Below are 17,293 nucleotides of genomic sequence, written 5' to 3'. Positions count from 1 at the left end.
AGCTAGCATTGTAACTTTTCTATACTATCTATTATACTGACTATCTAGCATTGTAACTTTTCTATACTATCTATTAACTAATACACCTTGGAGGCCAATGCCATGTAGCATAAGGAGAGGGAATGGAGCATATGGAGAGGGATTGGAGGGGGGAGAGGAGTCCAAGGAAAAGAAATAAAGAGAGGGGGGAGTGTAGAGCAAGAAAAGGGTCTCTCTCTCATTCTCTCTCTCTCTCTCTCTCTCCATACTATTTAATGCAGCTTGGAGGTCCCTACCATGTGGCATGATGAGTAGACGTATTGGAGGGGGGGGAGTGGAAGCCAAGACGAAGGAAAATAGAGAGGGAGGCCTTGAGGAGTCTGGAGCAAGAAAAGGGGCCCCTCCCTCCCTCTCTCTCTCTCTCTCTCTCTCTCTCTCTCTCTCTCTTGCACACTCCACAAGGGGAGCTCCCTCCCCCCCCCCCCCCCCCCCCCCCCCCCCCCCCTCTCTCTCTCTCTCTCTCTCTCTCTCTCTCTCTCTCTCTCTCTTGCACACCCCCCATCCATAGGATGGTCCACACACTTCATACAAATTGGTAAGCCAATCTACAAGTCCTTCAGGAACTTGCGGCTCATCTGTGTATGCCCTTGGGTATCTTTGAAAATAATATTATTTGCCAAACTCACAATAGAGGTATTCCTAATGGCTTCAAAAGACATATATTCACTAACTACATAGTGCAAAGAAATTCTAAAGAGGACCCAAAGGCATCGCCTATGGTACGAGGCTGGTTTGGTGAGTTCGCGGTGTCCTGGTGACGATGGCGGCCTTTGGAGTTTTAGTGGTGGGTGATGCCTAGTGGGGGACTCCTTGCGGCCACTTCTAGAGGCCCGGCATGCCCTCTCTTCCCCCCTTGAATTTTTGCTTGCGGGGAGAGACCATCCTCCCTCCTATTCTCCAAGAGGTGTTGATGGCCAGGTCATGTTGGGGTTTCACTGTGTCAGTGGTGATGGCAGTTGTGGCTCTACAAGTTTTCCTCGGTGTTTCAATGCTACGGTGGTGCCTATGTCTTGGGCAAGTGGGGTGGGTGGAAGTCTCCCCGACTTGGTGGCTCCCCAGTGTGCCAATTCTGTTTGGTGGTTCATGGTAGGGGTGGTAATGCTCCTCGGTTTCCCAGCTGCTGGTCTGCATTGGTTTTTTATATAATGCCTACTCTGTAATGCTGCTTATATTGGGCATCTTTGATTCATCAAGAGTGGGTCACGGGTAGTGGCATCCAATGTGTTCTAGCTCGGTGTTATTGGTATGTAGTGGATTTTTTGACTTCCATGTAAAAAGCCGGGTTATGGACTCATATTAGATGGTGACTTGGAACGTCTTGAAATTCTTTTTGTCTCTCTGGCTCGTATTGAGCAAGGAGTTGGGATTTATATGGTGTTTTATTCTAATTTATGTCAACTCTCTCTTTTTGAGAGAGTACAAAAAAAAAGACACTCTAAAGAGAAGAAAACGCAGAAGGGAAAATAAACGAGAAGAGAAACACAAATGTACTAATGTAGACCGGACCGCCTCTCTTTATATGGATATAAAAAGTCTTTTGATTTTCCACCTTCGTGTGTCTTTTCATTCCAAAACTCACCCTTCACATATGCACTTAAGATGTTCTGAAAGGATTTTTATTTTTTGGAGATTGGGGGCCCTAATGAATGTAGATATAAATTAAGAAAACAAGAAAGTTACAACATAAGCCATGCTCAAACGGAGCCATGGCATCTATCAGTAAATTACCCATAATAACAATCTAACCGTAAAACCATCACATACATCAACTGGTCAAGACTAAAGATCCTCTCCCCATCAAGAAGCCCATCACGATCCTGGGGATGGGAGATGCTATTTGAAAGTTGTAAATTGGGAGATGTAGGCTCTCTCTTCGCATTTATAAAAAGGAATTCTTGGCTGTAATTCATGCTTTGATCAGTTGAAAACATTACCTCCTTTGGACTGATTCTACACCAAAGACCCATCTTAAGGTATTCTTTTACTCAAGCCAAGTTATTGGAGAAGCATATGAGGATGGAAAACTTTATTTTTAAATTGTACACACCTCAAGAAAGAAAAATGTAGTGGCCACTGCATTGTCAAGTAAGCCATACATAGTAGCTATGACTGTTAATAGTAGAGGGAAACCAAGATTGACTTGGGGTTGCCACCAAGGAGATAGCCTTGCTATATCACACCCCTTGACTACCAAACCAACATACTGAGAATTTACTGCTGAAAGGAGAAAAACAAGCATCATCTTTTCTTCTTCGTCTGCTTAAGCAAACTAACAATGTTAACCGTATTACCCAAAACCTTAACAATATGGTTGATGAGATCAAGTTTAATGTCTTGAGATCTACCTGCATTCAAATTTGGCCGACCAAATCCATTCTACTTTGTGGACCCTCTGGTGAGATCTTTGAGAAAAATATTATTGGGGGATGTCAAGGCTCGGTGGTCTACATCTCAAAGGGCCAACATCGATGCCAATGTTACTATGTAGACACCTAGGAGGGCTAATACTTGGTGTTAATCGTCCCTTGTTAGAAAAAGAACTTAAGAAAAGCCTACCATGGAAAATTTTAGAGGTAAATTGACTATATTTGAAGGCCTTTTTCGATGAGATGGTAGTAAAAAGCTAAAGGAGACACAGGGATGGGAGCACACAAGTTTTGCAGTAGACTAAGAAATGAAAGTTTGGGGATGGCAAATCTAGTTGTCAAGGAGTCGTTCACAACACCTTCAAAATAGATGACGAAGTTGGAGAGAAGCATCGTCCACAAAATTGAGTTATCCAACGAGCACATCACTCCCTCCACTTTGGTGGCAAGTCAACCAATTCTTTGAAATTAAAAGAGGGAAGTCAAATACGGCAAGTTGCAACTCAGAGTGTGCATGTGCATGTGCATGTGTGTGTGTGTGTGCGTGTGCATGCACGCGTGCATGCACGCGTGCGAGGAGCCTACATGGAAACCATTAGGCAATGAGTGTGTGTGTGCACGTGCGCAAGGAGCCTACATGGCAACCATCAAGCAATGAGTGCGCATCCTGATTGGTGTCATAGCTTGTTCTAAAGGCATCGTGCAATTTTTCTCTTTCAACGACAATGCTCTCTCTTTCTCTCAATATTTTAATGTCTATCCCTTCTTGAAATGCCAGGTAACTCGCATGTGATTATTGTAACAAACCTCTGAGAAGTAATGTGTATTGTGTGATTAAGCAATGTAGCCGACAAGATTAGCTCAATAGATAATCTGGGGGCAGGAGCGGGAGAGAGAGAGAGAGAGAGAGAGAGAGAGAGAGAGAGAGAGAGAGAGAGATGACATAATGGCAAGTTTTCTAGGCTAAACACAATGTTGAGGCCATGTTGTTATCTAGTACCGAAGAGAATAAGGGAATTAGCACTTTGCTTTTGGAAAGTGGAATGATATTTGTCAAGTACTCCACGTGAGAGATGCTCGTCCCTTCAAAGAAGCCTTTGATATCATGGAAAGCCTACCTTAGTAAATCATGGGCATCCAATCAACAAACATGGGTCACCACTAGCCTACAATAAGGTAGTGTTGAAAATCACTATGATGGAATCCTACCATCATATTCTTGTGCAAGTTGGTGAGGAGAAGTTAGAGGGTCCTTCTACCCATGCAAAAACTACATTGAAGTGCCTAATATAGCAATAAATTTACACACCCCCTACGATCACAAAGGATGTTAATTTGTGACATACCCACGAAGATTCCCAACTCCAACAAAGGATGGCACGATGCACGCCGCGACAAGGAATAGCCCACATTTTCACCTATGCAAGTCCATCGTTACGATGCCCAAGATCATTTTCCACGAGCATGGCAAGAATGTGTAATTTTTTGGATTTATCAATATAATCTACTCACCATTGTAAGTTTTACAAGGAAAAAAAAAAAAAAAAGGATGGCACAATGCAAGAACAGTAAGTAAGTCGAGCTTTGCTTAAAAGAAAAAGAACTTAGGCTATCCCATAGCCATTACTACCTCAAAGCTTGCCAAAGAGGTCCAAGAGAGGTCGAAGAACATTTGCAAGATTTTGACTAGGCCATGCCCCATTTTGTGGGCGAGACATAAGCGGGTTCCCCTTCAGAGGCAACGTTGTCAAGGGCCTTCCTTGCAATTTGTAAGAAGATCAGCCTCAATAACTTTGTAAGGCGAGAAAGAGTACTTAACGTGGAGGGCCCACCAGAGGGGGTTAATTGTAGGGTGGGCTTGTGCCAAAAGGGAGAGAAAGGTGGGGTTTGGACAATCTAGTGTGTGAGATCACGCACCTCAAAGAGGTCGCGATTCTTAAAGGCAATGTCGAGTAAGTGCATGGGCTTGAGAGACCGGAAGTCAGAGGGCAACGTAATGAGATGGTTGCAAGCGGGACCCTTGTGGAATTGTACCACTCCTGGTTGTTGTGCTGGTTGCAGTCGCATCCACCCCAGTGCTGCAAGCCTCACCTCTAGTTCTGCATATGAATTGATCACTTGATTGGTTGGTCGATATACGAGCGTCCCCAGCTTCGATTGCACCCCACCTCCTGCTTCTAGCCTTGCGACCCCCTCCTTACTGAAGTGCCACACGCCGGCCATGCCTGCTTGAAAAAAAAACACACACACACACACACACACACACGGGGCAGAGACGGGGGAGAGAGAGAGATGGGTTTAGCCCTATGTTGTGTATTGTTGTAGTGCTAATCCTTTGTTGAATGTGTGTACATGTGTGTGTGAGTGCATGCACACTTATATCGTTTGTTTGTTTGTGTGTGTGTGTGTGTGTGTGTGTGTACCAAGTTTGTGTAGTCGGCCGTGTTAACCAACTTCTTATATATGTATGATCTTGCCTCAACTCTATCTATCAAGGGCACCTTTTCTTGGTGGTCCTACTCTATGCAAGAACCAATCTTTTACGTCGAGTAAGACATGTTGTCATTATTGTGTGACTGAAGCGCTTAACGCCTATCTCACTCATCTCCTCTCTCTCTCTCTCTCTCTCTCACACACACACACACAAAAAAAAAAAACACACACACAAGGAATTACGTGTACCACCGTCCCTTAATAATGCATGCTGTGCTAAAGCTCATAACATGGCATAGATTTTGTTCCATGTTGGAAGCATTTTAAAAGCATCTTGCCTCAATATATTATAACTCTCTTCCTTATCCCTTCCCACCTTATAATTATTGGTTCCTCTCCTCTTGGTTCATGACTTTATCCTACCCTAATTACTTTCTCCCATCGACTATGAGAAGATCTAGTGAAGGGAATAATTAATTTTTTCATTGATCCCCGGTCAAAGGTTCAGGGGTGCATATAGTAAAAGTGCATATATTTCTTGTCTATTTGTTGGACCTACTAAATAGGTCGTGCCAATCTTTTTTTTTTTGCGGTTCATTAGATGGAATCTAATACAAATTTGCATCTTGTCACCTTTTTCCCTTTGCACAATAATGCCCCTACCTTTTACTGATTCATCCACTGAACTTCCTCTTCAGTTTGACCGAAAAGCGACCAAACAAAACCAAGTGTAGAATTTATATTTCATTGGAAGGAAATTCTCTCAATTTTTTTTTTCATAAGCTTTATTTTCTTTAAAATTATTTTACTTATAAAAAAGGTTTCTTAATTAAAAATTTAAAACTTGTAAATTTAACAAAAAAGGATCATTTTATTCTATTGCAATATGTAAGCTCATGGTTTTTAAAAAAAACTCGTTGAACGCACGTGATGAAATGGAAATGGTTTTTTTCCTTTGCAAAACTCACACAATGAGGTAAGATATTAAAAGCCAAAAAGAATTGCAAATGGTTTCTTTTTTTAAATAAAAATTTTCATAGCATTATCTACTCACTCAAATGAGTGAGTTATGTTAAATTAGAAACTAGCAATTTTTAATTTTCATTTTTTGCAGTACTCACAACTGTGAGTTGTAGATAACTTAGATATAAAAAAGAATTACATGGGTAGCCATGCTCAACATGAGCCATGGCATCAGAGAGACGTAACCAGACCATCATAATATAGACTGTACACCATACATAACTAAGCATAGACAACCCAAATGCCATACAAAACCTCATATACAAAGACCATAATCAAACACATCACCAAAAAGGAGCCATCGACCCAACACAGACTGCCACCTTGACACAGGGACGCCGTCAAGATGAGCACATCAAAAGCTACAAAGCCGATAATACAAAACATCATACCAAGGAGGAGCGAAGACTAAAAGCAGGGCGGAGTCTAGAGCCTCCATCACCTCGTAGGAGCAAGCCGAACCAAGCACGAGCCAAGACTTGAAAGTCAAAACTTGACACATGAGCCATCGAACCAGGATCACAACAACGGGCTATTACCCTGACACAAGGACGCCCTCAAGATGAGCACACCAAAAGCTACAAAGCCGATAATACAAAACATCATACCAGCCTCCATCATGCAGGAACAAAGCACGAGCCAGACCCGAAAGTCAAAACTTGACACATGAGCCATCGAACCAGATCACAACAACGGACCCACAAGCATAGTCGAGGCGGGCCTCATGATGCCACCATGAGGCCAAAGGCTGCCACCCTCTAGCGCCATGTCGCAGCAGATTGGAGGTTGACCACCTAGCACACCACGAACCACGAGTTTGGTACCAAAACAGGACACTTAAATGTCCCTTTTTTACAAATTTTAAATTATATGCTACTTGCATTAGACGGTTTATTTAGAAAAACCCTCTTCATATGCTTAAATATGTTAGCTAGAGGGTCTTCTAAAAATATAACCTTGCATTCTGATATCTACCATGACCAAGAACTATACTCATCAAGTTGACCCTCATAAGACTGTGACTAATGCTGTGAAGAAATCGATTTTATAAGCTCAAGAAAAAATGAAGCGACCTTGTATAAAATTTTAGGTGACTTTTCCACAAATTTTCCATAGATAATTGAAAATTTAATTTGCAAAAAAATTTACTTTGTAGTATATAAAATAATGGAAAGTTCCATATGTTTGATATGGCCATTTCAGGCATATAGTTGTATACAAAGAAAAATATGTTTTTGATGTATTTGTGAGTTTTAGAAAGTGATACATTGTTTGCCCTTTCCATTGAGGACTCAAGGTGGTAAGTAGAAGGGCTTTGGTATGCAACAATTATTGGATCATTTTAAATATTCAAAATCGCATAAGAGAAATTTTTGATATTTTCATTCTTGAGGCATAGGCATTCAAAACCTCAAATAATATCAAACTTTCTATGTAGATCAGCTATATGTATCAAAGTACGTGGTACATACACAATTGGGGTGTCTAAGAACTTGGTTTCAATGTTATTACGGAGAAAACAAGATTTTAAAGAGTTTTTGCACGATAAAAATACAAGATAGAGTTTAAGCAACTAGATTTAATTGAATTAGGGAGCCCAAAAAATACGTAGTTTCTTGGTTTAAACATAGAAAGTCATTTTTAGTTGTCAAACTGAACTAGAATAGTACCAATTTCATGAGGGGACCTTTGGAAGACCAAAATTATGCTCTTATTGAGCCCGTGCTCAATTTTGAAATTATGTTTTTAACTTGAGTGTGACTTGGAAACTCGTCTTTGAAGTGCATTCCATTGTTTTGTAGCACTAAGTATTAACACTTGGCTTTTATAAACATAAAAAAGGCCATCTCTATAAAAAGATATAAGAATTTTATGATTTTTTTTTGGCAAAACAGCTTAAAATTTTACTAAAATTTATGACTTGGAACTTACTAGAATTCTCTCCATATAGATTGTATTTTGACAAGGAGAAAAATCCAGCGTTTTCTTTACCTCATAACCAACCTATGGTAGAAGCAAGGTGTAAAATACTTCTTTCTAGATTGACAAATAAATTGCCAAAATTTGATAGGAAAATAGGACACTTAAGTGTCCAATTACAGAACAAGTGTTAAAGGTTGGCCAAGCACCATACACATCTTCCAAGGGCTACCACAACCCCTACCAACCTTGCCACTATCAATAGTTGTCTCCTCAGGTTCGAACCAACAATAGACATGGCTGCTGTTGCTGCTCTTCATCGCAAAGCAAGGAGGAGTGGCCTCCACCCGTTCCAAAAATCGGGGAGTCAACGAAGGAAGAAAGAAGACAGAGATCTTGGAGCTACCTGATCTCTCACCCGAGAGATGACCGCCCTCCAGAGAATCTCCATCTACCCTCTTCAACAAGGAGTGATAGAACCCCGCCCTGCCCCGCAGAGCCAGCCTTGGGCATCCTCTCCCCTTGGCCTCACAGGCCACATGATGTCGACAAACCTTGCTCCATCAAAACCCTAGAAACTAGCAATCTTACAAATTTCCTTGCTCACAAGGAGCAAAAAAATAATTGAAAAGAGTTCTTAACATCAAAAGTCACAAAAAAGGCTCGAAATTTACATGGAGCCCTTACCCATACATCTCAAAAGGGCTAAAAGGGGTGCCACTCAAACAAAGTATCAAGGTAGACAACCGACAAGAGAAGCATACCGCCAATTAAGGGGGGATCCACAAGTTCCATCACCATACAAGAGATCTTGAGACTAGTCATCCAACCATCTGCTTGGGTGGAGCCAAGACCAAGGTGAAAGACACAAGCAGAGGACTATCGAAGCAAGCCGTGCGCCTTCAGAAGAGGCTGGACCATGGAGAGGGCCTTTATCACGTTCCCTGGACTTGCCGAGCACAGCGTAGGCCAACACAAAGACATTAATGAAAAATCAATAGATTTTGGCCTTGTTTGCCTCCCCTTAGAGAGGTGGGAGGGAGGACCTCTTCCATAGCCAAAAAGTGAGGGCTGTCAATATGCACAAACTTTGCAAGGAAAAGCAGCAGGGGCCCTTCCCTCCTGAGACAATCCCCACCTCCCAAGAACGTGGCTACCGAATACAAATTTCTCTCTAGGAGAACACACTTACTCCCTAATGCAGGTATCCCTATGAGATCCACACCTCTGACCCTTGACGAGCTGAGCAACACAGACACTGAGAAGGACACAAGAAGCGTGAACACCCCATAAGATTAATAGTGGTTCTTCAATTTAGCTTCACTAAGGAATTCCTTTTTTTTTGCCAAACAATGGTAAGTGGAGAATATATAAAAAATAAACCAAAAAGTTACAATAATAGCCATGCTCCCACCGCGCCATGGCATCTTCCAACACCCACATCCGCAAAGGCATATACAACAACTGATGAAGGGCACCACCCTAAAAGAAAGTGCAAAAAGCTTGGGGTTGCCAGCAAAGAGGGAGCTCTGCGACCACAATCCCCTTGCTTACCAAGCAAATTCGAGGGAACATAATGTCGAGAGGAGATTCTACTAGCCACTATGATTGCCACTATATTTCAAAACTCATGAACATGAAAATATTTTGTGTTATCAAACCTCTTCTCCCCCCCAAACATACACATACACACACAAAGAAACAAGATAGACCTTTCATGTTTCTCTCTCTCTCTCTCTCTCTCTCTCACACACACACACACACACACACACACACACACACACACACACACACACACACACACACACACACACACACACACACACACACACACATTATTACTTATCTCTCTGTATATTACCTAAAACAACTATGTTCTAAATCACACTCTGGTTTTTTTCACACATACTACCTTGCTCTACAAAACACCTCCGTATTGCTTTCATTTTTTCTATATACTTCCACTTAAGCTATAGCTTTAAAATAATGCCTATTTTCTGGGCTACACTGGAATAGAATCCACCATGGGATGGTACCCCTAATGGGTTATAATGGCAAAACCAAAAACGTGGGCAATTAAGTTGGCAACAATAAACGAGGCTTAACTCTCACTCTACAGCTGTGCCACACACACTGTCTCTTCCTTGCCATGCTAATGGCATGTAGGTTACTTTGTTCTACAAAATTGAGCCTCATCAGAGGTGGCTGCTTTTGTTTCCCTAGTAAATGGCTTACTCAATGCTTGGAATGATGAGGGATATTGCTCGCTAACACGCCATGAGTACTCGTGATCAATCTTCTTCTATTTAAAGAGGCGACGATGCATTCCGACTCTCACTTAGCCTTGTGTGTGTTTGATTTGCGTAACCTGAAAGAGAGGATAGTGTGTATTCATTCTCTACTGTGTTGTTATGGAGCTTGCAACGCAACCTACACAGGTCAGTTACTGTATATTGTTCTTGGTATTATGGTTATCTCTCCTTTGTAAATATAGGTATAAAGGTGATGTAAGCACCTTTGCTTATAGGCATGTGAACCTTCTGACTTAGCTTGGCAAGGCCCACTATGTGGGTGGCTAAGTTTGACAGCGTTTGGCATTAAATGGTTGACTAAAAAAACACTTGGTATGGATGATTATGGTTTAATGATCCCGTTACTTTATCTGTTTATGTTTTCGGTTCTGTGAGCTTTGCTTAAACAGTTCACTGCATAAAAAAACTTGATTAAGTTGATTATGAATAGTATGCATTTTTGGCAGGTCACCTCACCAGTTTATGATGCTCTTGAGTTATGCTTAACAATCCAAGTGGTATCCTCCTCATTGTGAGGAGTGTAAAGCAAACCAATCAAGCTTAAAGTGGTTGATATTTGGAGGGTTTAGCATTACTTCCTCCCTCTTAGCCCTAAAAACTGGAAGGTCTGCTTCGCAAGAGACAATTGGTACCTTGGATGCTATATCTTGTTGGCATAGCTTTGGCTATCTCTGCTCTTGGGCAAACTAAACTCTACCGTGATGTCTTACTGGTCTTAAAAACGTGCAAATTATAAGGTTGGATTGGACACTCTCTTCAAGGATATTGAAGGATTGGATCTTTTATGCTGATTTGGGTATTAAGACACTTGGATCAAAAGGGGTGATGGCCTTTTGATGAAAATGATATGTATAATAATATCTATTAAGGTCTTTTAAAAAAAATGGGGCTATATAGAAACCATATGTATGTTGGAATTAGGGTTGCAAAGAAACACACACAGCTTGGAGAAGACGAAGGAAGCTCAAGGCACACAACCGAGAGTGTATTACTTAGTGTGCAATGGAAAGATAGATAGCCCTAGAGTGATGAGCGTATATACAATGCTCGGGGGAAAAAACCTCCGAAAGAGGGAAAAAATGCCCCGGCGGTTCTAGTGTGTTCACACACATCACTACCACGTGTATATGGTAACAAATCCCCCCTGGAGTGATGCGGTGAACGAGAGCTGGCACATGAGTAAAGGGAAGTGCCATGCCCTAAGGACATGATCAGTCCACAAAGGGGAGTAAGCCCAAAGCTTTGCGGAAAGCTTCAAGCTTCTCACGAGACAATGCCTTTGTGAAAAGATCTGCAAGGTTGTCCTGTGTTGGCACATAAGCCAAGTTGATCTCTCCTGCTGAGAGCCTCTCCCTGACATAGTGGTAATGCACCTCAATGTGCTTTGTGCGAGCATGAAAAACTGGGTTCCTCGCAACTGCCAATGCTCTCTGACTGTCAGTGTAGATAGTGTTGGCAGTGTCCTATCCAACACCCAAATCAGCCATAAGGCGTCTGAGCCATACACACTAAACCGTAGCTGTGAAGACTGCCCTATACTCAGCCTCACAACTCGAAGTGGCCACAGTAGGTTGCTTCTTGCTCAACCAAGATATACATGAACTGCCAAGCATGAAACAAAAACCACTTGTGGACACTCTCGTGTCAAAACAACCAGCCCAATATGAGTCCGAAAAAGCATGTAAGTCTGGCGGCAATGATCCCCCCTTGGGATAAAACAAGCCAAGATGTAAAGTGCCAGTAAGGTAGCGAAAAATCCTCTTGACAGCCTACCAATGCTTAGACCCTGGGCTATGCATAAATCTGCTGACCTGTGAGACTGCAAACTGAATATCCGGCCTCGTGTTGCATACATAAATGAGGCAGCCAACAGTAGTTTGATAAAGAGTGACATTAGCAAGATCGCTAGCATCATGTAGACTCAACTTCAAACCTGTTTCCATGGGAGTGGCAATAGGTTTGCAATCCTCAAGTCCAAACTTACATAGCAATGTCGCTATGTTACTTTTCTGACACAAGGCAATACCACCATCACACTGCTTAAACTGTATACCCAAGTAGTGATGCAACAGCCCCAAATCTTTCATCTTGAAACTGGCATTCAAATCAGCCTTAAATTCAGCAATATGTCTCTCATTTGGTCCAGTGATCAACAAATCATCGACATAAAGAACCACAATGAGAAGTACATCACCCTCACGCTTTACATACAATGTGCTTTCTGTTGGACTGTTACGAAAGCCTCATTTGACCAAATGAGTGTGAGCTTTCTCATACAAAGCACGAGGAGATTGCTTCAACCCATACAAAGCCTTCTTACATCTGCACACTTTGTCCTCTTGTCCTTTTATGACAAAACCGCGAGGGTGCGTTACATCAACTTCCTCAAATATGTTACCATTCAAGAAAGCAGTAACAATGTCTGATTGATGTACATCCCAACCAAAATGAGCTGCCAATGCACATAGAAAACTCACAGTAGTCATACGACAAGTGGGAGCAAAAGTCTCTTCATAATCTATGCCTTTTTGCTGTGCATAACCCTTTGCAACAAGTCGAGCCTTATGGCGATCGATCTGACCATCTGGCTTGCATTTCAACTTGTCAACCCACTTCGTACCAATGGCCTTTTTGCCAGGAGGCAAATAACATAAAGTCTATGTGTCATTTTCTATAAGTGCATTGTATTCTAATTGCATGATAGCCATCCAATTTTTTGAATTCTGTGCTTCATCAAAAGACAGAGGCTCCTCAACATCATGTAAGCTAGACACAGCCAAAGCATAACAATCTGATGCATAAGATGCATGGCGAGAGCCTGAACAAGTACGACTAGACAAAGGTGCATCCAATTTACTGTCACGCAAAGTGTGCACCAGCCATTTTGGCATACCTCTAGCCTGCTCATTTTCAGCCCTTTCCTGAGTCCTCATGAAGTACATCATGTACATCTACATCAGTAATAGGCTGATCTATAACATTTTCAGAAACCCCCATAGGCTGTACATTTGCCTCATTGGAACTTACATTTGTATTTCCACCACTGAAAAGAGGCAACGAAGTGTCATAAATGTCCTGTGAGCTTACTTTACTGTCTCTAGTACATGACAGCAAGTGCTGAACAGAATCTTCCACAAACACTACATCTCGTGAAACCAAAATATGTTTTGTTTGCGGATGATACAACCTGTAACCTTTGCTTTCAGCAGTATAACCAACAAAAATACATTTGACAGCCTTATCATCCAATTTTCTACGCTGTGTTAGTGGCACCAAAGCATATGCCAAACATCCAAAAACACGCATGTGCTCAATAGAAGGCTTTCCATCATGCCATGCTTCATATGGAGTAATAGACTGCAAAGCTTTCGTACGACACCTGTTAAGTACATAAGTGGCACACATGATGGCCTCAAGCCAAAAAGAATGCGGCAAAGCTTGACTTTTGACCATACATCGTGCCATTTCCGTCAGTGACCTGTTTTTCCTCTCAGCAACACCATTTTGCTGAGGTGTATAAGGCACTGTACATTGGTGTTTTATCCCATGACTAGCCAGAAATGCATTAAATTCATGAGACATATACTCCCCTCCTCGATCGGAACGGAGGGTGCCCATGGTACATTTTGAGACATTTTCAGCCATAGCCAGAAATCGTTTGAAGCACATAAAAACTTCGGACCTCGCTTTAAGCGGAAATACCCATGCATGCCTGGAGTAATCATCAATGAAAGTCACGAAGTACAAGTAATTGCCCAAGGACGGAGTTTTCATGGGCCCACAAACATCACTATGCACAAGCTGCAACCTGCATGCGGCCCGAACTGAACCTTTGGAAACTTAGAACGTTACATCTTACCCAAAATACAGCCTTCACAAACATGTTTGACAGGTGCTTCAAGAGGCGGCAAAGAAGCAACCATATCAGATTTCTGCAAACGCAGCAAACTGACAAAATTGAGATGACCAAAACGTGCATGCCAAAGTTTTGCATCTGAAATAGCCCTTGAATCTGCAACAGCATTTGCAACATTTTGTCCACACTTGTCATACAAAGTGAGCTTTTACAACCCACGGCACAAACCAGATGCAACAATTTCATCACCAAAACTGAGATCATAAACTGTACATCTGTCATCCACAAATTTGACTACAAGTCCAAGTCTAGCAGTGCGGATACAGACAAGAGATTCTTCTTGATCCCAGGTACATAAAGTGCATCAACAAGTGGAATGAACTGCCATTAGCAACAGTAAGCACAATCTTTCTAACGCCTTGAACTGGATAAGAGGCATTGTTGGCACAAGTGACTGAATTCCGATGAGGGACAGACTCGAGAGAGGTAAACAATTCACGATGTGAGGTAATGTGCTTTGTAGCACCACTGTCGAAATACCACACATGTGAATCTACAGCAACTGACAAGCATGCATCATGGACAGCAGGATTGTAAGTGCACTCTGCACTAAAAGCCCATTCTGCATCAACATCAACATTACAGTCTCCTTTTACAGAAGACTCAACAATGGCTGCATTTGTAGTGGAACCGGCATTTGCAGTGGAACCACCCTCTTTCTTCTTAGCCTCTTTTGCCTTCAACTTAGGCTCTTTTGCCTTCAACTTAGGACACTGCTTGATCAAGTGATCATTAGCTTTACAATAATGGCAACGCATCTTCTTTTTGCCCTTATCACCATAATTTCCAGACGAAGTGTTGCCAGCAGAAGCATTAGGAATAGTATTTTTGCCACTCGCAGTAGAACCATAAGAAGTGGCTGCATTGCTGTTACCACCCTTTCTTTGAGAAGAAATAAAAGCCTCTTCAACTGCACGCTACCTAGTCCTGTTTTTTCTGGAAAGTGACTCTTGCAACAGCAATGTGCATAATGCATCAAACTTGACAACTTCAGGATTTCCTTGGGTCATAAGTCTCCAAGTACTAGCAAAAGTCTGGTAAGAATCTGGTAAGGCATCAAGAATAGTCTGCACAAGGGAACTATCTGAAATGACTTCACTTGGAGAAATAAGTTGCTCATTGATATCCTTGACACTAGCAAGGAAAGTGTCCATATCATCTTCCTCATGCATAATCTTCGACTCCAGCTCTTTACGCAGCAAAGCACTTTTAGCCTCATTGCGACTTGCATAAAGACCAGCCAAAATGTCCCAAGCCTGCTTTGCAGATTTTGCTGAACGGATGTGAGGAACAATGGTGCGCTTCACAGACAACGCAATCAATGCATGAGCCCGCGCATCCTTAACATCCCAACGAGCTTGTTCTGCCATAGGCAAAACAACTCTAACAGTAGCAATCCTTGCAGCAAGACCTGCAACATCCTCAACATCGCCTACATCCTCAGAACGAGGACGTACATCAATGCCCTGCACAATGTTCCAGACGCCCTTTGACACAAGAACATGTTGCATCATATAAGACCACATAGGGTAGTTGTCCCCATCCAACCTATCCTCAGCAGCAAACATCTTGAACACATCTGTGTTGTTGTTGTCAGCCATGGTAAATGCTGCACCTGATGTGAAAACTGCCCGAAAATAGGAGAAACGGAGCGGGAACAACACGTGCTATATAGCACAAACCGTAGAAGACTATAAGGCACCTGTTATGCAGAAAATGGCACTGATAGAAATTTTGCACAAAAATGACGAAATAGCCTGTCCAGTCCTGCCTGTAGTGGAAACGGAGGCCGAAATGAGCCCAAATCGAAAATATGAGCAGACCAAGCTTTACGAGCTTGCCCGAAGTATTTGTCGACCTGAAAATGCTCGCCAAAGCTCACTGAAATCGGAGAAAGTGAGCAGGCGTGTACTGGAGTAGCTGGCGACTAAGCCCGGGAGGACGCAACCTGCTTCGATACTGGAATGAGGCTTCATTCTCATTAACTTTGTACAAAGATGATTCTAAGACTGAGTTGTTTTTGTATTTATCATTGCTTTTTCTATAAAACCAGCTGTCTTTTATTTGTTAAAGTTCAAGTATGTCTTATTAGTTAAGTAAAAATAGCTACACACATGTACTATTTATAAGGTTTTTCCATTCTCTTTGGATAAACTAGGACATTGGCTTTAGAAACTAGTTTTGAATTTTAGTTCTAAGTTGGACCCATAGTCTATAATCCCTTGATTGGTTGGCTTGTGTTAGGTGGTCCCTCATAGACTAATTTTTTGGCCACCTGCTCATGGCTATTATAGTCTCTGACTTTGCCCGTTTAAGGATTGCATGCCCAATCCACACGACTTATTATATTTATCTTTATAAATTTCCTTTCAGGATCACAAACACTTTAAAATGATAGCTTGCATGAGACTAAACTACGACCCAAAAAATCATACAAGGATTTTAGATCAGATTAAGTTTTACCCTAAAAGACCATACTCCAAAAAATGCCTTAGCAGTTAGAACTTGCCCTTTTTTGGCGAGAAAGGCCAAATGTTGTGTTACTTATTACCATAGGTAATCATAGCCTTACTAACAATTGTGTATATTGTAAACCCTTGCTCTTTTACAAGGCCTGGAACTATCGTCTGAACCCCTCTCTATGGAAACATCTCTTGTCCTCAGATGTATTGGCAGCCTCGATGCTTCTCAAATAATATGTGATTCGGCTCTTACTACAGACAAAAAGCTGTCCATCTTGCACATGTTATCTTTTAATGATTGGGTCAAGATTCTAGCTACCTTGAACAAGGACTCCAAAGATGGTGTTAACATGATCTCCCAGTACATAGCCCAACTACCTATACTCTCTGTACAATATCAGCAAGAGATTGCCCTTTTTTCCTCTTCTGGGCTGAATTTTCTAACTTTTTAAAAAAATTATGCGGCCTCAATCCATCTTTTATCAGTACCCTGGCTGCTCCAACTATCCCTCAAACATGTGGTATCGTTTGTAGAGATAGTGCAACTCTTGAAGCCATCAAGGAATTTCAGAGTAATCTTTACTCCCTTAGTGACTCTAACCTTTTAGAAATGGTACCAAAAATATCCAAGGTTTTCCCTTTCCTACCTGTGAGACAAATTGAAATTGAATCTTTTGGGGTGGACCATCAACTCTGGGTCCTACCTAACAAAGCTGTTTTAGCACCAATTCTTCGTGAAACCTGGGTGTACCTGGCTAATCTTCCTGCCTCTACTGTTGAGGATTCTAGACTCATAATTTTGAAAGGAGGATAGTTCTTAGA

Source organism: Adiantum capillus-veneris, chromosome 8, assembly GCF_014529385.1.
Source record: "Adiantum capillus-veneris isolate H3 chromosome 8, ASM1452938v2, whole genome shotgun sequence".
NCBI lineage: Eukaryota > Viridiplantae > Streptophyta > Polypodiopsida > Polypodiales > Pteridaceae > Adiantum > Adiantum capillus-veneris.
This window is presented reverse-complemented; position numbering follows the sequence as displayed.